Raw genomic sequence first — 24,054 nt, 5'->3', positions numbered from 1 at the left:
CTGACATTGAAAATTCTGTTAATATTTACTATACTATGTATACACTATGGGGCTGTTGAATGCTTGAATCTGATTGGTTGACGAATGTTCAATTATTGTCAGGGAAATGCACAGCTGAAACAATATAATAAAAACGACAGAATATTTCCATGTTTTTTGTGACAAAATTACGTATATTATGTACGGAAAGCACATATATTTCTACCACTCTCTCCCTCGTTCAAACAAACTTTCACAGAAACGTGTTTTCAGCACTGCTCTGACGATTTTATCAGTAATATAGTTTATCAACTTAAAAGCTACATGGCATTTCTCACTAGCGAGAATAACGGTGCTGTTCTTGGAGCCGATAAACTTACAGTAGAGATGCTGCTGTCGAACACTGTTGAGAGACACATAGACTAATTCACATATGCTTAATCTCTCTCTCTCTCTCTCTAATAACTGCATTAGACTGCTATCAGTGGCTGAACTTCATTACTAGCTCTAAATGACATTTTGGAATTAGCAACGGAGGTATGGGATTAGATGCGTAAGAAATTAGTCCTACATACAAGAGCGTTTTAAGGACAAAAACTTGACGTATGTCTTGAAATGCATCATCTGAACAATGTTTTAACCGTATATCCACCTCGGGTGTGCATTATTTTTCTGATAATTCAACGGCCTATCGTCAATTATTTCTTACATATATATAGCCTACTTTAAGCTCATGAATGGTTTATTTCACTGTGTGTACTGGATCTGCATGTTTATTGAAAAGAACTGGCTCAAAATAACGGTTTGTTCGGCTCACTGACTCAATAATTTGATCAAAGCACTACTGAAATAAATAGCTGATGCAAAGCTATAGTGTAGATATTGATGTGGTTGCTATGAACTTTTGTTTTATGGAAAATATATTTGTGGAGATAATTAAAAAATAACAGCATGCTAGTTTGGAACAGCATGTGTGGGTGAGTAAATAATGACAAATTATTTTTTTATTATTATTATTCATTTTAATAGGGTTGTATGTATTATGTTCTGGGTTGCATATGTGAAGGATATTGAGTTTGGACTGAATCAAGTTGAATTGTGCAATCCTTCACAACAACATTGCAAAGTTGACATCAACATCAAATACATTGCCTTCTCCTGCCTCTTCTTTGTCTCCAGTTGAGCATTCATCTCTTTTTCTTGACTTGACTTTCTGTTGTAAATGCTCTTGCATGCCTTCTTAGCATTCAGCTGTGTGGCCATGTGTATCCTGGTATGTCTTTCACACCAGTGGAGGGCGTTCCACAGCACTAGAGCCTTTTCACAGGCCGGTGTGACCTCCTGACCCCTGCTGAGAGGCGTCTCTTCAGTGTCTGCCACAGCTCTGTCTCCTTCAACCTGAGTCTGAGGGTCAGTGTCCTGCTCTTGCTACAAAGGAAATAATGGAGATGCAAGATCATCCAGATGTTGCTCTAGACAGATGAGAGAGACTTTCACAGTATGATACAGTTTTAACATGAAAATCAACATCCTTTACATATTTTGTATGATTCACATTTCTTTAGTAAAATAGTGCTTCAAAAGTTGTTTTAAAAGTTTGTGCTGGGTGACTACACTTGTCCATGCTGTAGATTACAGCAATTTGCCACATAATGCCTATACATCCCTTAACTGATTTAAAATTATAGTAAAAGCTTGCTTTTTATTGGCTTTTTGTGTTCAGCAATCAGTATTAGTTTGTCAGATTTTCACAAAGGCTGCTTTTATTTGATGATGAAGAATAATGGTAAAAACAGTAATATTGTGTAATAATTATACAATTTAAAATGACTGTTTTCTATTTGAATGTATTCTGAAATGTAATTTATTCCTGTGATGGCAAAGCTACATTTTCAGCATCATTACTCCAGTCTTCCGTGTCACATGATCCTTCAGAAATCATTCTAATATGCTGATTTGGTGCTCAAGAAACATTACTTATTATTATCAATGTTGAAAACAGTTGTGCTGCTTAATAACTACAACAAAAATTGTTTGCTTTTTCAGAAGAAAATTTAAAGGGGTGGTATAATGCCCCTTTTTGCAAGATGTAAAATAAGTCTCTGATGTCCCCAGAGTGTGTATGTGAAGTTTTAGTTCAAAATACCCCACAGATAATTTTTTACAGCATGTTAAAATTGTCCCTTTTTGAGGGTCAGTAAAAATGCCTGGTTTCGTGTGTGTCCCTTTAAATGCAAATGAGCTGCTGCTGGAGCGTGTGTGTTTGCAGCTCCGATTACCTCACGCAGACAAGCACTAAAATGTCAGAAACTGTTCTACCTTTTATGTTTAAACTGGAGTCGGACAATGATGGAGAGATTCAAGAAGAAGTGACAACGTAGAATGCAACAGGACGTTTCTGAATGGTTAGTTGAATTTATGTTGCTGATGTGGAGTTAACCATCTTCATGTCTTTGATTAGCATATTCTGTCATGATAATCTATAAAATTGCTAGTGTGGGAACTGTTGCCTACAGAGTGACATGCTATTGCATTTGTATTACGTACTGTTTTGCATGTGAAAAGGATGCGACAGCTTGAGCAGACTCACAAATGTGCTCTACTACAGCAACTCTTCCTAGTCTTCTCAACATGGACTGTGTTACCGGGGGCGGGGTTTATGTACATTTTAGGGTCTGTTGTCTTGTAGTCCCTACCAGCCGTTTGTTGTAGTCCTTAAAAAACGATTTCTTTAAAAGCAAATATCTTCCTTTGCTTTGAACTTTGAGCGTTGTAACTTTGCAGATGTTGTTTATGCTCAAACAGCAACATTACACACTGACTAAAGTTGGAAAAGTGAAACCATAATCAACCACCCCTTTAAATTGTGTTAGGGCATTATGTGTGGTTGCCAGGGTGTTGCAATACAGGTTTTCTGTATTTCATTGAATGGCTTGTTGCTAGATTAAGTGGTTGCTAGTGTGTTCTGGGTGGTTGGTATAGTTAGTGTAGCCTATAGGCCTACATAGCCTAGGTATTTTTAATCAGTTGCTAGGGGTGTAACGATACACGTATTCGTATTGAACGAACATTGGACCATTTTTCCTGCCGACCAAAATTTCGTCATTTCAAATGTTAGCAGGTGGCAAGCGCGCTCATAAAGACGCTGGCGCGACCACAACATTGTCCAACATCAAATGGCAAACGTAATGTAAGCGGAACGAAACTGAGCTACTCGTTATTGTGTGGTTTACGGACCGTTTATCAGTTTGGACCAAAGTAGTGCGATCTTGATCAAGCGACACTGTTACACAGCCCTAAGAGATCCAGTAAAGAAATCATTTGAATTCGCAACTTAAGTAACATTGCTGCGAGATCTAGTGAGAAACATTCACATTTTTCCGTTATTAACGGATCAAACAACGCGTGGAAACCAGGAATAAACATTGTGCCATGAATGAACTATCCAGTGTCCACAGATCTGCAACATTTATGGATTTACTGTAGTAACACTAACTGCAACCATGGAAGTTTGGCAGGAATAGTAGGCTATAATGCTTTCAAGTAACATTACGTCGGTTTTATTTTGACATTATGAATAAAATCGCTGCCCTCAAATGTTAATCTGAACTAAAATAGACCTTTGTTTATAACTAGGCTACTACAATATTAGGTTACATTTAATTTTTTCCAAGGAGCTGTTTTGTTTTATATGCTCCTAAGAAGAGTCTATTATAGCTCCATCATTGCTCAAAGTAAAAAAAAAAAATCATACTTTTATTATGTTAGTTTCTTTCTTTTTGCTGTAATGAAAACGTAACGAAACAAGTGTACACAAGTGTATCGTATTGAACCGAACTGTGAATTAGGTAACCGAACTAGTTGCTAGGTGATTGCTTACTGGCCCTATAAATAAGCTCATCACCTAGTTTCTTTGATCTTATCATCCTTATATAATTGCTCAGGTCTTTTAGTTTAATTTTATGGTAGCCTATTTTATCATTAGCGAGTATAAATATGTTTGATTGTTTAGAAAAGTACTGCAACAAGCCATATGATCTGAAAAATAATTCATAATCATAGCACAAACAATGCAGGACGTTATGCACTGACATTTAATATTTATGATCAAGTGTTCATTCAAATCCCTAAAGTAAAAGCAATAATGAGAGTGATGATTGCATTAGCAAGCACTGTTGGCAATTCCAAGTTTTTCAAGTAAATTGTGGGCATGTGTGGTTTCAGACAGTGATGAAATGTGTTGTCAGTGACTGGTCAGATGGACGGTGCTGTGGAGGTCAGGACACAGAACATTTGCTGTGTAAATGACTGAGCGCCGTTTCCCCAGTGTGAGCGAACCGCAGGTCAAGCAGATGCAGCTGATGGAACTAAGTGTGTGGCTGAATCAGGTCTTATAAGAAAGGGGCCGCAATCCATTTACTGCAATGCAGGACTGTGTCCCCTGGGAGACAATGGAAATTTATGAGCAGCTACTATATAATTCATACAGAATGTGGATCAAATGTACTTATAAATGTGTAAATATATAAATGTGTATATAAAGGTTGAGATCCAGTCGGTTTCCAAATTGCCACTGCAATTTGACTAGGATTTTACCCTGAGGGAGGTAAAAAACTCAGAAAGGAGCAGGGAAGAGTCCATCTTTTTCTCTGTCAATCCCCATCGTGCCTGCCAGGCTTCATTTGAATCCATCAGTTCTGTTGCTTCATTCATCCTGTCATTATGCTGTCCTTCACTCATTCATCCTGTCGCCATTCATCCTGTCATCTCAGACAATATGTATCACAGTCGCTGTCACTTATCAAGGGCCCTTTCATCCTCTGTCTCTCACTGTTTGGACTGATGTTCATCGTTGTGGATTGCTTTTGCAATATATTAGAGTAAATTATTTTCTATTTAGTTATCTTATAATGTACACCTTCACCTTCTGTCAAATCATCAGCTGTCCTTCAAAGTGATAGTTCACCCAAAAATGTAATTGTCATCATTTACTCCAGTGTTAATGTTGCCTTGGCAATTAACTGAAACAAAATAAGTTTAATTGGAAGAACTGAAATGACTAGAACTAAAATGACAAAAACTAAAATAAACACACACACACACACACACACACACACACATATATATATATATATATATATATATATATATATATATATATATATATATATATATATATATATATATATTAACTGTATGGGTCTATATAGTGAAAATCAATGGGGTCCTAAACAACATTGAATGGAGAGAAAAAATCCACAGATAAAAGAAACTCATACAGGTTTGAAATGAAATGAGGATGAGTAAATGACGACAGAATTTTCCTTTTTGGGTGAACTATTACTTTAATATGGCAATGGTTTATTTATTTTAGCTTTTTTTTTTACAGTCTTTGTTGTAACGATGCTAGCGCCTCATGGTGAAGAAAAATCTTGGGCAAAAACAGCTCTAATTCAGCCTCACAATGTAAGAGTAATTACAGTGCAATTTCTTATTCATCATTTCTGCCAAATTCTGCAAATAGTCATGTGATAGCGGCCCTCGCAGATGAGTCCGATCTCGGGTGCATGCGAATGCTCTGTTCCACATTGGAGCCGGCCTGGCCCCGAGGGCTCGGAAACATGGGAAGAAAAAGTCAGAGTACGCTTTACGACGGACTCCAGAGCCGCTCCTTCGGTAAAGTAATTAGGTCTTATTCTTTAGCGCACAATGGAGGCTTTTCTGTACAGCGGGAGGTGGGTAACAATTGCAGGTTGGATCCGGCCTCTTTTTTTTTTTTTTTTTTTCAGAGATCTACGGTTTCTCTGCGTAGATGCATCAGTCCAGGAAGTGTGTATTTAGTGTGTATTCAGGGGTCGGTCCGGTGCACAATAAAACTGAAATTAGAGAGGCATAGAGAGAGCCAGCTGTGACACAGGTCGCCTTGTTCAGACACATGTGCATAATGGATCGCTTTCATTCCACGGCCGTCACATTTGCACACGCGGAAAAAGGGGGGAGAGAGAGAGTGAGCGAGCGAGGGGAGAACAAATGGGCATGGCTGTTAAATTAAGTGTGGAATGAATGCATTATGAGCTATTAGGGCAAAGAAAAGGAGTGTCCTGAAAAAACACAGGGCATAATTGTGAATTCTGATGCTGGAGCGCATTCAGAGCTCTCGCGGGCTACCTAGAGGACTCAAAATCCCCCCTGGGTGCTCCGGGCCTGGATTTGGAACGAAATAGGGGTTGTTGGGATGATGGCTTTGTACAGTAAGGGTGGAAGGGTGGCATAAGCTCTCTTTTTTTCCCCCCGTTTCCAGCATTTAGGTCAAACTTTACCTCTGGTCTTCACTCCATCTGGCCCTGCTGCTCGAGCGAAGGTGCCCAAAGCCACAGGGCGGCATTCTGGCATTTTCTAGAATCACATACCCCGTCGAGCAGAGATCAGCCCAGCGTGAGATTTCCTTAGCGTGGGCTTCTTTAATGCAGTGTTGCCTCTCAGCATGCCTGTTTCCCGCCTTAATAGGTAAGCAACCCACTCTCGCATCTGAGTTTCAGGTGTTTTCTCTGTTTAGCGGTGTTCTCTGGGGAGCCGCAGCCTGAATGGATTAGGCCACGTTTAGACGGATGACTGCTGGCGACCGAAGCTTTAAATGTATTAATCCCCCTCTTATCAAGCAGGAAATGATGAATCGCCTGAGCCTGCTCCAGGCTAACCTCTGCTGTCGTTTGAACAGAATCAAAGCTTTAAATCACACACTGCAGCACCTGGCGATGTGTATACGTGTGTGTGTATGTACTGTGCCCTGTTTTAAAGTGATTTAGTGACGCTTTGATGGGGTGAGGGAGGTTAGGAAATGAGTATGAAAAGTAAATTAAGAATTCTACATGGGCTTTGATAAATAGAATTGCTGACTAGGGAAACTTGTGCGGCTGTTGTCATGTTTCATCCAATCTGATAAATTCCACCCATGGCTGCAAACCAGGAGCAGCAGTCAATCAATGCTTTTACGGCCTCTTTTTAATGTGAATTATGTGCTTTATGGCCCTATCTGGCACCTGTACTCTATTTCTCAATGCCCTTGCCCTATACCTCAGTGTGTACTTCCCAAAAAAGGGGAACATCAGCACTCTGATTGCTCCCTGCAACATTTGAAATTCTGCCGTGTTTATCATTTATAGCTTTAGGTTAGTATCCCATCTGTGCAATGCACCAAAAGCCATTTCCACATGGCATTACAAGTGCATGTTAGGCTTTGGTAAACTATATGAAAGGTTTATAAGTATCAAAACAAAATCAATGGCTTGTTTGTGATGTGATGGATGCTTCATTATTTGTTATTTTCTCCCTGAAAATTATGGCTATTTATGGTATGTTTGATCTAGATGTCATCTCCATGTTATTTTCCAATCCAATCTGTTCATATATACACGGATGAATGCCAAACATTATGACTACCTGCCTACCATGACTACCATTCACTGTTGGTAAAATCTATTATACTCTGCTGTATATAGCACACCATTTGTCTTTTTTGTTTGTTTATTTATATATTATATATACATGTATGTATCTTATTCATATATCCTTATTTTTATTTTATTTTACTATCCGTGTGCTGTTGTTGTCTCTGTGTACTGGAAGCTTCTTCTTTCACCAAAACAAATTCCTTGTATGTGCGAACAAAGCTCTTTCTGACTCTGATATGCTGTTGTTCCTCAGCGTGCTGCCAAAAAAGCGCTGACCTGCCGAGGCATGGACTCTTCAAGAACCCTGAAGTTGTTCTGTGTTTTCTGGCAACAAGACGTCAGCAGCAGATCCTTTAAGTCCTGCAGGTTGTGAGGTGAAGCCGCCGTTGATCAAACTTGTTGGTCCAGCACATCCCATAGATGCTCAACTGAATTGAGATCTGGGGAGTTTGGAGGCCAGGGCAACACCTTGAACTCTTGTGTGCATTATCCTGCTGAAAGAGGCCACTTCCATCAGGGAACACCATTGTCATGAAGGGGTGTACCTGGTCTGCAACAATGTTTAAGTAGGTGGCACGTGTCAAATTGACGTCCACATGAAAGGCCAGACCCAGGGTTTCCCAGCAGAACATTGCCCAGAGCAAGAAGGTGATCTTCCACTGCTCCAAGGTCCAGTTCTGACACGCATGTGCCCATTGCAGGTGCTTTCGATGGTGGACAGGGGTCATCATAGGCACTCTGATTGTTCTGCTGCTATGCAGCCCTCATACACAACAGAGTGTGATGCACTGTATGTTCTGACACATTCCTCCCATAACCATCATTAAATGTTTGCTTGACTTGTGCCACAGTAGACCTTCTGTTGGCTTGGAGCAAATGGGGTAGCCTTCCTTGCCCTTGTGCATCGATGAGCCAGTTGACGGTTTGTGGTTTGTCCTTCCCAACACCTTCGACGGTTTGTGGTTTATCCTTCCTCGGACCTCTGTTGGTAAATTCTCACCACGGCTGACCGGGACCAACCCACAAACCCTGCTGTTTCAGAGATACTCTGACCCAGTCGCCTTGCCAATAGAATTTGGCCCTTGTCAAAGTTGCTCAGATCTTAATTTTTGCCCATTTCTGCTGCTTCCAACATGTCGATTACAAGAGCTGATTGCAACTGTTTGCTTACATCTACCCAGACCTTAATGTGTGGCCTTGTTAGGAGATGTTATATATGTAGCCTACATTTGCAGCAAAAAATTAAACGTCCCTTTTTCAGGATACTGCATTTTTTGGTATTTTTAAGATAAATTTGTAAAATCAAAATAAGTTTTACAAAGCTTTATTGGAAAGGGTTTAAAAAATGTTTTGAATCAGGCTTTTTTTAACGAGCCATAAACAATTATTACACATGCAGCTGTGGAACAGTCCTTAAGACACTATTAGTTTACAGGTGGTAGACAATTAAGGTCACAGTTAGAATAACACTAAAGAGACCTTTCTACTGACTCTGAAAAACACCTGCTTGAACATGCAGGGAAGCATGAGGACTGCAGATGTGGTCAGAGCAATAAACTGCAATGTCCGTAATGTAAATGACCTTTCACACTGAGCACGATTAAGTGACACGGATGTACGTCGCAATGACGCTCTTGAATTGAACCAATAGATCCTTATGGAGCTATTCACGCCGGGCGTCATCAATCGCAGCGTGACAAAGCAAGATTTTTATTCCGACCAGTGTCTCAAATTTGTTTCCTGTCGCCCCGCAGTGAAACGATCCATCCAATTAGATTTGAGCTTACCTGAGCCGCTGCTGTTGCACAAAAGTGTGAGAGGTGGCGCTGTTTTGAAAACCTGTGTAAACAGAGAAAAAGTATTCCGGAAGAGAGAAGAGAATGGATGTTTGTTATCATTGGTGTCTGAGAACAGATTTTTTCTTACATGTTCTTTATACAGATTATCATTTCTATCCATCTTCCACTGAATTATGTGATCTGAAGAGCTTGAAACAGCATACAGAGCGATGTTGTCTTCTGTGCGTGTTATGACTCAGAGAGCTCATTTGCTTTATAGCTGTCCAATCATATTATGTGATTATAACTCCTACCCTTCCGAATGACGACGTTGTGTTCATTTACTCGTTCTGAGTTCCGCACATAAACAACTGAGAGAAACCTTTCAGATGAAACATAAAGCCATTAAAAAATATGGTTACGATGATATATGTTCTGTATGTGTTTTTCACGCGGCTCGGGGTATTTTTTTATAAGAATAAAGAAAGGAATGCTCACATGAGAAATGCTAAGCAGGTGTAGATTTCAGTTTATTATAAAACACTACAAATAATGCATGTCTGCCCACATTATTTAATCAAAATCCACTTTAGATCGCAGTCTGAAGTAATTACAGTACACGCACTCGATGATGGTTTCTGTGTAGTACCAAACGTTATTTGTCTTAATTTACTGTTGAATGTTGTGCAGCGGATGAGGTTAAAGCCAAATGGGAAACCTATGAGATACATACACGAGGGAAAATTTATTTTCGGTCAGCGTGAATTCACTGAAGACTATCAATCGTTTCGCGTTAAGTATGAATCTCCGTTCTTCGGCAATTTGCTGAGCTTTAGTGCGTTATGCTCAGTGTGAAAGGGCCTTAAGATGCATCATTGTCAAACCTCGTGGAACCATATGTCCCAGACGTGTTTGAGGACTTGCAATTGCCGTGTGTAAGAGTCTCACAGCAAGAACTGGTAAATCTGGTGCAGTCCATGACCATGATACAATTGATCACAATAAGAAAGAGAGAAAGAAAAAAACTCAAATAGAAACACAAAAATGTCTTTAAAGAAATTTGGCCCGAGTTCTCTGAGCCACATCAGAGGGAACATTTTTAATTAAAGTGTGTCCTCGATTTTTTGATATTTAGAACCTAAAAGCCACATATGGGGGGAGACATTGGACATTATTACTAAATGTACCAGATCCGGGTTTTATTTGTATTTCACCATGCCTGTCACATAAGCATTATGTAATTTAAACCTTTCAAAATACACCCAGGCTCATCTGTTAAACTGCCCGTTGTGGCATTTAGAAGTGATGGTTTGATGATTTTCTTCACAAAGCATCAATCAAATTTAAATGTCAAGTTTTCATGGTGAAATTCAATGTCCCTTTATTTCATTTCATAAAGTTAGCAGTCCCTCTGTAATTTGTGAGTGCCAGAACTTTCCTCTTGATGGCTTAAACGTGCCTGTGGATGCATTATTGAATTCGCACATTTAATCATATTTACACGGCATTAATCAAATCGATTCATTTTCATACGAAAGAAGCATACATAAGTGTATTTAGGACAATCAATATGTTTAAATGACTCACAGAAGCTGCTTTAGCTGTAAACAGAAAAGTTTGTGTGAAAGTAAAAGGGCTCTAATATTCATTTTATATACAATAATGCATCTTTTATTTTTTGTTTTATACAACAGTTAGTTTTGGTGCTCGAATTAGCGGCGTTCCAGGAGCTGATACAGAGTATTAGGAAGTTTTACTGTTTGTTGTTGCTCCGCTCCTCTCATATACATTGCACCAGACTGTTTATTAGTCTTTCATGCACAATGTTTTATCTTTTTTGTGAGTGTGTGTTTACTATTTTTGTGTGAAATGTAAATTATTAGATATTAACTTCTTTTTTGGACAGTTGTACTCACAATCGTGATTTCCAGTACAGTAGCATTCTTTGTGACATTGCTCCATTAATTTGATGTATTCGTTCATTAATAGTATTTAAAATGTACGGTTTTAAGATCAAAAGAGCCTTTTTTCATTTGAAAAAGATTAGAAAGAAAAACAACAAAAAGATGAAAACCAGACCAAAAGAGCCTTTCTAGATTCTCTTATAACAGCAAAGAAGAAGGACAGCGATTTCTTTTATTCAACATTAAAGGATTAATCATTTCTCCGTGACATTTTCTCTCAGCTGAAGGTGAATGTTTGAGTCTGTGTGTTTTTAATATAATCTCTTTATCTGTCTTGTTATTTTTATTTGTCACAGTTCTGCTCTGTATCTCTTACATTTGAATGATTAGGTGGGATTTATGAAACATTAATTACATAATTTCTTGATCTCCCCCAACACACACACACACACACACACACACACACACACACACACACACACACACACACACACACACACACACACACACACACACACACACACACACACACACACACACACACACACACACACACACACACACACACACACACACACACACACACACTCTCAGATCAATAAATCACCTGTCAATCTATATCAGTCTATAAGCTAGATTGTCTCAGAGTTTCACTCACAAATCCTTAACAAACAATTTTCATTGATGGCGAGACGGCATAAAATATGGAGTGGTATTGACTGCTGGGCTGCAGTGAATTTTAATATGTCCCCATCTGCATGAAGCTCTGGGGTTTGTGGGTAAACCTGCGGACACCCGAGACAGCACCGAAACAAGAACTCCATTTGAATGTGTGGAGGTCATAGGAAACATTTGCAAATTATCTCACTGATGTGTCTTCTGATCTCCACACAGATACTAGAAAACCAATCTGGCCTGCTGATTGGTATCTTATCTGACTGCGCTTGGAAAAATGTTCACAGTTTGGTGCAGGGATAAAAAAAAATTATCTCTCTCTTCTCTAAATAACATTGAGAATGGCAAACAAATGAGCTTTTGATTAATTTTTAGCCATAACATTTGGAAGATATGAAACCATTTCAACACTGTCAACCAGGGGAATGTGAGGGGAAAAAAATAAGTATGTCAAAACATACTGTGTTTTGACAACATGTCTTTGATATAGCATATGAGAGATATAAGTCACTATATAGCGAGTGCCTGTTTGTCAAATAAATTAATGTGGTCTGAAAGACGTTTCCCCAATTCAGCTCTTTTCTCTCAGTTTACACTCCGTAGCCTCATGTAACGTTCTTTCCTCAGTCACACAGAATCTCACCCTGAACAAACTTGACTTAAATTTCTTGGAGATGAAGTATTTACATGCTTTGTTCTTCCTAGTGGGTTGCTGTGCAGACAGACTGTGGGCAGTGTTGACTTTGTTCCTGTTATCCTTTTGATGAATGCTGCTGCCGCTGTGGGCATTACCTCCCTTCGTGCGGGGCCTATTGATCAGGGCCATTGCAATCTAGTACCTGCACAGGATTACTGTCTCCACCGTTAGTCACAATCAATGACTCTGAGACAGCCGTGGCTAAAATGTCCTCGCAGGAGACAGAGTAGCTCCACTTTTTGTTTATTGAAGATGACGCACATGTGGAGAACAATAGGAGAAGTCTGATATTTGGCAGACTTTACTCTGATAAACTGCCTGTGTGAGTTCTTGTCAAAGTTGATATAAATTTCAGAAAGCTCTGCTTTGGAAAGTCCTCTGTACTGATTCGTCCAACCTTCTGGCTTGGGATGGATATAGCTTTGCCAGCAGAAGTTAAAGGGATAGTTCACCCAAAAATGAAGCTTTTGTCATCATTCACTCACCCTTGAATTGTTCCAAATCTTTATGAGTTTCTTTCCTCTGTTGAGCACAAAAGAAGATATTTAGAAGAATGTTGGTAACCAGACAGTTAATGGTAGCCATTGACTTCCATAGTAGGAAAAAATACTATGGAAATCAATGGGTGCCATCAGCTGTCTGGTTATCTACATTTTTCAAAATATCTTTTCTGTTTAACAGAAGAAAAAAACTCATACAGGGGTGTGTTTCCCGAAAGCATCTTTAACCAACTGTGGTCGCAAGTTCTGTCGTTGCCAACGATTTGGTATTTTCTGAAACCATAGTTCCAACCAACATTCGCAAACTGCACCGCAAACTTACATTGGAACTACAGCTCTCAAGCTGTGGTTAGAAGCATAGTTTCTCATTAAATGACATGCGGACTTAAATAGATCTTTCTCTTGGGCACAATAAGCAAACTAACATTCAGCACATTCTATATCTTTCATTCTATTTTATTATATATATAAACATATATATTATGTTTATATATATATTAATATATTATTATATTAATATATTCTCATATATTCATGAGAATGAGAAACAGTTGTGACTAGTTGTTTAGTTTCTCCAACGATACATCATATTATGGTAGTTTATCAGAGAGTTACATTGTTGTATGGGAAAATTAAGTAAATAATGACAGCATTTTCATTTTGGGGTGAACTATCCCTTTAAAGTGGGTTTGGGGTTGATTCAGTGTTATTTCAGAAAACACAGCCATACATATAGTTTAAAAGAAGAACTTTGTAAATGCTTTCTGATTAACAATTTGTACAAGCTAAAAAAAGTGAATCTCATGAAATTATCAGTTATCTTTAGAACAGACACATTTAATTAATTTATACAGCAAGGACAGATCTAAAGTGACAGTGAGGACATTTATAATGTAAAATGATTTACACACACACACACACACACACACACACACACACACACACACACACACACACACACACACACACACAAATAGACATAATTTCCATTTTTAGGTGAACCGTCCCTTTAAATCGCCTCATGTTGTATAGTTTTTAATTACTTCATAATTTTGTAATTTTGTGAGCCTAGGAAGGAAAGTGTCTTTAGAGATAATATGACTCTTCCTCAAAGTTTATGAATGTGGTAACTGATGGATTGAAAGTATAGGAACAATAGGAATTATAGATCAGTAGTTGAAGAATATTTAGCCTAACTTTATTAGTTATCCTAGCCTAGAAATCTAGACACACCCTAGCGGTTTTTTATTTTGCAGCCAGGGTAGTCTAGCAACTCTCCGTTGACTTTCAGAGCTGTAAGAACCTAAATTGGGTCAGGCCAATCACATCGTGTATAGAGTAGGCGGGGCGGGCTTAACATAATGACGACAGAGTTGCGACGGTTCCCTGCTACTTGAAAACAAAGAACTGCTGCTGCTGGCGAACAGTCTTTCGAATCGGCTTTGGCCGCAACTCTGGAGGACTTGGAGTTAAGTTTTTCTTTGAGAAAAGAGCAAAGAACGGCACTTAAGTCATTCTTAAAAAAGGAAGATGTGTTCGTAGTTTTGCCGGCCAGATTCAAAAGTTGAATCTATCAACTAACGTCAGCTCCGCTGTTGGGAAAACGCTCTGGTTGGTTGAAGCGCTGTCCTATTGCGTGCAGAGGGAATTTGAAAGACAGCCGTTTATCCCGCCCCTCGGATTGAGCCGTGTCTATGGTGAGTTGCCAGACCTAACATTGTGATGCAGGTCTGGCTTGCCAGGCTATAGTTATCCTTCTTTTCCCTAACAAAAATGATATATGTGACTGGGACCTATCATCTTTTTTCAATTACACACTTTTGAACATTACCTATACCTTTTCTCCTCAAAGATTTCCAAAGTACAATCTGATTGATTGTCAGTTTTGAAATATAGCCAATAGAAACAGCCTACAATACAGGCCAGCATACAGTGCCAACTATTCTTCAAATCGTATGTCCACACCCCACAATAATCACTCCTGATGAATCAGAAACCACACGTTTGGATGAATGCATAATGAAAAGTGACAGTTTATGTTGTGTTTTGGATTCAACTACTGATCTCCTGAGCAGAAAGGGAGCCAATGTGGTTCAGCCTGACCCTCTTCAACCTTATTTTAAATGCAAATACTGAGTGTTTATCGGAACTCTTTTGCCTGTTTTGTGGCAGTGAGCTGTTGACCTTAAGGAAATGGAAATTTGCCATCAGTGAAGCAGCAGCCATCTGCCCTCCATCTGCAAAACAGAGGGAGAGATATCCCTTACCCTGAGAGAGATGGACAGAGAGATTATACTTGTCTAATCAGAATAATGATATTAGACTGTAATTTTGTTAGACTGATAACCCTTGTTGGCTTCTAGACGCACTATTAGAGGAAAGCGCAGAAGTATCTTGACTCGGAGCTTTGAGTCCAAAGCCATATTCTGACATGCAGAGGAGATGAAGCGAAAACCGACCCATATAGCAATATTTAAATTCCAGAGCTCTCAGGTGGAAATCAGCTGCTGGTTGACTATTGATTCAATTCCTGTTATCCTCTTGACCTCTCTGTCTCATGCTGTGAGATCAGCTTTAGAATGATTGATCAAATTTTTGTCCTCGGTTAATCTAAACAAACTAGAAGACAAAAAAGTGTCTGATCCCATATTGTGAGCTCTCCTTCTCAGTCAATGAGTGAGTCTTTCTAAATATTTAGCTAATGTCTGTGTTGCGGCCCATTCCATTCCCATTGATTGAGGAGTCTGCTGGGATATTTTTGTCTCTTTTTTTCACCTTGATTTAAAAGACGGTGAATCAGGGTCTGTAGACAATGAGACACATTGATTGACTGGAAGCTGAAATAAACTGGAGTCGCTTGTTTGTCCGTTCACAGCTGCAGGCTATAATTGGATCTGGAGTGAGTGACACTTAGATTCTAAAAGATACATCTGGCCAGCTGTCAGCATCTGTGACTCCATCTTCATTCTGTGGACATTACTCATAAATTAGCCACCAGAAGTGAAAGGAAGCTCTTCAGTTGGGTACTCTTAAAGGAATAGCTCACTCATAAAAAGAAAATTGTGTGTATGTACACGACTTGGTTACTGTGGCCTTTGGATTACAGCAGAGTTTGCAAAGCGCTATTCCTTTTTCTGAGCTATTAGAATGATATGTATTGTGAAAAATGCATTGCATATTGAATTCAAATATTTATTATACTTGAAGCAAATATGTTTAGGTGTATAGGATAAAATGAGTCCATAGTTACAGTATATAATTAGCTTTCCGTAAAATCAGTAGATATCTATGGTATATGCCCGTATAGATAGCAAAGTAATTGTCTGTGTTTGTTGATCTATATTTGTAGATATTAGGGAGGTCTGCAGGTTCAGCATGTCTCTCTCCTGCTGCTCCTCTCTGGCAGGAAGTGAAGTTCCCGGCGAAGGGGTGTACGGCCAGCATCAGAGGCATATGGGTAAACTGAGCTGCACAGCTGGAGCTCCCTGCTGCGTCCTCATTGGCCCCTGCAGCCCGTTGCCAAGGTACCAAATGCCCTACCATGAAATATGGATTCAGATCAGCCAGCATGTTTTCATGATAGAAAATAAACCCAAACCTGAGAAAACACTGAACTCGACACAACTTCAGAGGGCATTGTACAACAATGAACCTCCCTATGTAGTAAACTTTTATTTTCCCTATTCCACCGCCTGACCCCGTTGCTCTATCAGTATGTGCATCACACGCTATCTCTGTTCCACCATATCATAACTGCTGGCGATGATCTCTTTTTAGTTCTGCTACGGGCTGCTTTAAATTCGCTGTCAGTTTGCCAGGTGTAAATTAGCCATGATAAGCTCTGCCCTTCACCGCCGTACTTTTGCTGTTATGACAAAGTCCGCCAGTCAAAGCATGCTTCAGATCAAACAAAGAAAACGCTCTGTTTGTTCTGTAGCACACAGGAGAGGTTATAAGTGTGTGTGTGTGTGCATGTTTATTCCAATCTTACCTTCAATCCCTATATTTGGCAGGCCTAGCCGGGGAGCTGTATACACACATGCTGCTCTTTCAAAGCAGCCGTATTATCTTTACTATGCTTCACGTCACATTGAATTTCCCCTCCATTTGTGCGTTTCAGCAATTAGCCATGGGGTCCAGAGCAGCTCTTCCCATAATGAACCCCCCCCTGTGGCTTGCCTTTAGCTTTGATTACCAAATGCCTCAGCAAGTACTTTCTATTTAGCGATATTAAACCAAATTCAAAGGTGACCAGTATCAGCGCTATATCCTTAAGAGTGTGAGGTGTCCTGCAGGGAGAGTTAGAGCCACGCTCAAGTTTCATGCTTCATGAATCTGGGAATTGGTGCAGAGCCGTCGCAAGGCTGATGCTAAAAAGATGAATGTCCTTCCAAATAAATTGAGAATTTTATACAACTTCATAGGCCGGAGCGCATTAAGGATTTTCTGTTAGAACGGTGTCGTGTAAGCGGCCCCTAAGTTAATAACTAATGATCGTTGCGACGGAAGTGAATCAATCAAAACTAACTTTAGCTGGACAATAACTATTCTAGAGCTGCTGTAAAGCCAAAACAATCTCTGTTACTTTAATTTCCTATTATCACTGTAAAGCTGCTTTGAAACAATCTATATTGTTAAAAGCGCTATATAAATGACTTGACTTGACTTGACTTGACTTGACAACTTGTATAAAATGCCACTGATATTTAACAGACATGCTATTAGGAAAATTGCCTTGAAATGGCAGCCATATCCATCGGATTAATATACAGGTTGACTTGATATAGTGTGTACCATTTTTATATAGACTATTTGGGAGCAGAAGTCACAGTTACAGTTGCACGCAAAGACTTTAGATATAAAAAAGATGGTGTACCAATATTACTTATAAATGAGAGAAAGTGCAATGGGCAATAAGGTGGAATAAGCCCTGCCTTCTAAATAAAAGAACCAATCAGCAATTGGTAAATTCATTGCGTCATGCATACTGGCTCACCCAGCCTGAAATATAAGGTTTTTAACGCTATTTGAGCAAAATAAACAATGTATGACTATGAGAGAGTTTGTCAGATTTTGTTACTGATGTGAAATATGTTTGAGTGAACAGACTTTCCTTGAAAGGGACTTTGCTTACGGATCGTAGTGGCAGAAAAACAGTGATAAAAAGTGGAGGAAAACGTGCGACAGGGTTCCCACGTGTCCTTGAAATCCTTGAAAGTTTGTGAATCAGGAAAAAAAAATTCAAGGCCCTGGAAAGTTTTTGAAAATAAACATACATAAATACAGGTCCTTGAAAGTGCTTGAATTTATTTTGTGAAAGAAGGTTTCTGGAAAAATTCCATATTATTCCCTCCGGTCCACCAATGTGTTATTTTGCCAACCCTTTGTGGCCTATGCATACTAGCTTGCTTGATTTACGTTAGTTACGCTTATTTACGCGTGAGGTACTTTGTGTTGTACGTTGCCATGACGCTCATGCATGGACGAAACTACTACGATGGTACTTGAACGTTTGTTGTTGGACACAACAAATGTGTCTCCACATTAAGTCCTTGAATTTGAGGGTACTGGACCTGGAAAGTCTTTGAAAGGTCCTTGAATTTGAAGTTAACCAAGGTTTGGGAACCCTGTTGCGCGAGTTCTACTGAATAAATTAAAAATGCCTTTTGATGTCAGAATCAGAATGCAAAAACGATGGTCTTCATTTTTACAGAATACTGTCGTCAAAGGAAAGCTCTGTGAAGCTAAACGCAGACGTATATGGTTGCAAGCCATTAAACAGACATACTGGACTGATGAAACAGGCAATGATTACCTAATATTATAGCATGAATGTGATGTAATCAAAAGATCTACATAATATTTACATATGCTCTTCATAGTGGACATAATGTATTAGCCCAACAGTTACAGCATTAAATAATATTTTATCCTCTAACCTTTTTATCTCACAATTCTGACTTTTTTCTTGCAATTGTGAGTTTATATCTCTCAATTGTGAGTTTGTATCTCTCAATTCTGACTTTTTAATCAGGTTTATTTCACAGTTCTGAGAAAAAAAGTGCTACTGCAGAACTGTCATTTTCTGCCACCAGGTAGGCTCCGCCCACAAAACACATCATGCCTGTTTTCAGACACCCAAATGGTATATATATGCTGCATTCATGCCATATCATAATTACTGTAATTTCGAGATGACAACACATGGTGTTCACGTCCTCAGACTGGGAATTATGAGAGAGAGAGAGAGAGAGAGAGAGAGAGAGAGAGAGAGAGAGAGAGAGAGAGAGAGAGAGAGAGAGAGAGAACAGTACCTGCGTCTGTTCAATGTCTTTCTATCTCTATTTCATTATTGCACACCTTCCAGCCAACCAGAATCGAGTATTCAGACAGACTATGGTGTGTGTATACATTCAGAAGAAATACCCTTAAGAAAGAAAAATGGTATATATATATATATATATATATGGTATATACCATTTTTCTTTCTGAAGGGTAATTCTTCTGAATCCATTATGAAAACAGCATTCAATCAATGAGGGAAATGAGCCATGGAAAGTTTTGCTATTCCTGTAATTTGTCGACTATCCTGTCTGATATCTAGAATATTTTCTACTGCTGTTGTTGCTGTTGTCAACTATGGATTTGTTGGTGAAACCTGTTCATTCAGACATGTGACAGGAGGAAATGGCACGTATCGCCTGGTGAAAACTTACCCCCATCTGACTTAATGGCCAACGAGCATGCACACACACAGGAAATTATGTGTGATGTACCGGTCTGCACGCAGGAAGTGGAGGGCTGCATGTCATTACGGATTTATATGGTTTCTATCGACAGAGACCTCTCACAGTATTTATTCTATAAGCAGAGAGAAACATAAATCTGCCACAACAAACCTTTCAAATGAAGAGTAGGGTAATTTCATTTGTCGGTTTGTACATATTTGTAAATATAATGTTAGGGAACTGAAAAAAAATCATGGGGAAAATGCATTATGTGACATGGTAAATGCTTTTTGTCCCAAAAATGTGCATGAAGTGGAATAAACTTGGTGATTTAGTGCACTAAATCGGATTTGGGTTTAGAGTGTATATATAAAATGAAGTACAACTTCATTTTGTGTCACGTAATTCATCCAGTCCACAAAATTATTCAGGTTACACACTCCGTAGTCCTGTGCCCTGTAACCCACTAAAGTCCTCTTTGGTATAACCAACTCTTTGATGAAAGGCAAAAAGGAAAGTAATTTCAGAGGTGGAGCAAGTTATTACATTTTGATGAAAAATTATGAAGACAAACATGTTTTTCTTTTGGAATTATATGCACTGATCAATCATGCACAGTAAGACCTGAAACATGCGTTAAGAAAGTAAATAAAATCAAATTTTCCATGTATGCTAATCAGGATTTCGAGATATGAAAGTCAAATGTCTCTTTTGCTGTCTTTATAAATCAAAAGCTCTTTTCTAAAACAAACTTGATGAATCACAGCTGTGTTCTTGTGTTCCAAATCCCATTTTTAAAAAATATATAAAACGAGATGAAATGTCAAAAACTACTCCCACTCGCTCTTCTGCACGAGGTTGTCTGAAGAGGTGAAACCAATTTGTTTTCAATCGTGAACACGGCTCCCTCTGATCCACATGCGTTCTTTAAGACAGGCCTTGATTGTTGTTCTATGGAGGCCTTCAAAGTCAGCCTCAACAAAGACCATCTCAAAGAGGTGTCAAATGTACAAGGATTCACAATAAACACTGTCAGATTTGACAGTTCGCTCAGCATGTTGCTTTTTGAATGCTATATTGGCAAAAAAAAAAAAAACAACGTAATTTATGCGTGTATTTTTGAGAAAATTAGCCCTTCCTTGTTGAAAAAGCATTTGTTACCTGTTTCATTTCCATAATGGATAATATGGAAAATTTTATAATTTTATCCATCACTAATTCATTTGACGTTATTATAATTGAATGCATTTTTTTTATTTAATGTGTCTGTATATATATCAGATATTCATGTTGACATTAAGTTCTGATTAAACATCTGTTGTGTATTGAATGGCTGTCTGGGGTCGCACAGCACAATATCATATCACTGTGTGTGTGGAGTTTGAGAGTGTATTTGATCTGTAACCAGAGCCATGGTCTTCCCTCACCTCTCTGCTCTCTAGAGCGCCGTGGCTGGCGTTCTGTTCTCCCTCATCCGCCACATCAAACGATCTCATTACCTGCTGTCATATCTAAGCTTCTCTCTCTCCTCTCTTGGTCTCGCTTTCTCTTTCTTTCCCAGCCTTCTCCTTGCTTTACATTGAAACACAGAATTATTGTATTTATACTAGCTGATGTCAAGCTCCGTTCTCCCTCTGAAGTCTCTGTGTGTGTGTCTCCAGAGCCTCCCTTGCCGCCCTCCACCAGCCCACCGCAGACGGCCCTCTATAAAATTCCCTTTTATTTATTGCTTGTTTGCTTTTTATTAGGTGGCGGCGCAGACCCCATCCGTTCCCTGCCGTTTGATGTGCGCTGCTCTCTTGTCACTGATTACAATTCACATCTGCAAAAAGACAGAAAGGAAGGAAGACAGGTTGTTAAAAAGAAAAGAGCAGGATGCTATCGGCTCTGAAGAGGGGATCACGTTTATTTGCCATCCTCCATATCTTGTTTCTCCATGGCTGTGTCTCAATCCACTCCCTAGTTCAGTAGTAAATATGCCCTGGGAATTAGCCATTTGTAGGGTTGTGTCCAATTGTAGATCTGTCGAAGTTCCCAGAATCCACCATAAGTTAGGATCTAATTTCTTCCATCCATCCATCCATCCATCCATCCATCCATCCATCCATCCATCCATCCATCCATCCATCCATCCATCCATCCATCCATCCATCCATCCATCCATCCATCCATCCATCCATCCATCCATCCATCCATCCATCCATCCATCCATCCATCCAATCGTTCTTTACCTATATACCTCATATATCGTTCTGTATACTACCTGTAATCTATCGTATGTCCTGTCATTCTATCCATCTGTCTCTGTCTATCTATGTCTCTTATATCTTTCATTCTATTCTATCGAATATCATTCTGTACCTATATACTACCTGTAGTCTGTATAGGCTACCTCATAATGTCAGTGTACTTTTTAACAACTACAAAGATGCACAATAATATATAAAACTAATTATACCAGAATAATATTGGTTATGATGTGCTATACAGTTGATACGTTTTAATATGTTATCAGTGCCTCATTATTAAGTAGATCAAGGTTCTTGCTAGTGTTCAAAATTGTGTTGACGATATAGCCTACTAGAATCACAGGGAACTAGGGAGTGGAATGAGACACACCCCATGTCTCTTTCCTCCTCTGCAGGATTATCTGAATTGCACCGGTCCTAAATTACACCCCTCTTTCTGCCTCAGTATGACACGCCTAAAGCCACTAGTCTGTTCTGAGTATTTACAACTGCTTTGTTGCCTTTTTCTCTTATGCGCATATCTGTGAAATGGCTTTAAGACTGGGGATGAGAGATTGCTTTTGGATTGGTCTCAGCTTTCTAATCCTCTCTCACTCTCTCTGTCTCAATCTCTCTCTCTCTCTCTCTCTCTCTCTCTCTTGTCTCCCCTCCTGCTTGGCAGGCCCACCTGGAGTCATTAATATCAGCAGCTCCACCTGTTAGCTCCAGGGCGGTGCGGCTGCAGCCAGGGCTGTCATTAGCCTGAGTGAGGTTGTGCTCCCAGCCCGCGACCTGCCTCGTTTGCCTGCCTAATTTATTTACTGCGAGTCAGTGGCAGCGTTGGGACTCACCATGGTCGTCCAGAGAGCTCTCTTTCTCTGCCCCTCTCTCGCTTTCTCTCTCTCTCTCCCTTTAAAAACCAAAGAGTAGGCGCTGTAAATTATGTGAATGGAGCTCTTTAACAGGGCAGGGTGAGCGGAGGCAATGATTGGTCACAGTTTAATGGGACTCCGGTTGTGCTTTAGAAAACTCTTAAAGCTGCCAGACTCCGGTCAGTTTTTGCTTCACAGCATGCACAATCACTAAGTAAAGTAGCGTCTGGCTTTCTGAAACTGATAACAATATGTCTAGTGCAGAAAGGGTGTTTCATTCTTAAAGTCTATGTGAAATCAAAAATGGTCCTGGTCTTAAAAATGTCTCCTTTTTTTCCTAAAAATTGTCAGTTGTCATGGTAACATCACAAATTTGTGGATGTTAGATGGATGTTTTTGACATTTGTTTTTCATGAGAGCAGTGTCCCAATTCTGAACGAATTTACCACAAGACAACATTGGCATATGAAATGTTTTAATGAAGTCTGTTAACAACCCGTCACCCAACAACTTCAGAAAAAAACACAATATTCATCTAATCATTCACACTAAGACATTACGGTTTAATGTTTGGGGTCAGTACAATTTTTATTTGTTGTTGAGTCTCTTATGCTCACCAAGGTTGCATTTATTTGATCAAAAATACAGTAAAAAACTTAATATTATGAAATAGTCATACAATATAAAATAACTGTTTTCTTAAATATATTTTAAAATAAAATGTATTCCTATGATGGCAAAGCTGAGTCTTCAGTATCCCATAAGCTTTCTGAAATCATGCTAATATGCTGATTAGGTGCTCTAAAGGAATTTCTTTATTATTATCAATGTTGAAAACGGTTGTGCTGCTAAATGTTTTTGTGGAAACTGTGATACTTTTCCCCAGGATTCTTTTAATATAGTACAAAGTTGGAAAAAAATATATAACAATGTAAAAGTCTTTACTGTCACATTGATCAATTTAATGCATCTTTGCTGAGTAAAAGTATTCATTTTTTCACAAAATGTAAATATCACTAACCCCAAACATTTGAATGTTAGTGCATTTGCTGTTGACATACAGTATGCTTATTGTCTTAACAGCCCGTCAAACAAAGAATGATGGGGACAATTACAGGACATTCTGATCTTTCAAACTGAGAAAAATCTAACACTAACAAAAATCAAACTTGAAATCTGCGGATTTCAAACCACCTACAACTGATTGGATGGGATTTTTGTGTGTTTTGTTCCTGTTCATAC

The sequence above is a fragment of the Squalius cephalus genome, assembly GCF_949319135.1.
Source record: "Squalius cephalus genome assembly, chromosome: 5".
NCBI lineage: Eukaryota > Metazoa > Chordata > Actinopteri > Cypriniformes > Leuciscidae > Squalius > Squalius cephalus.
The sequence above is the reverse complement of the archived record's forward strand: the minus strand, read 5'-3'. Positions refer to the sequence as shown.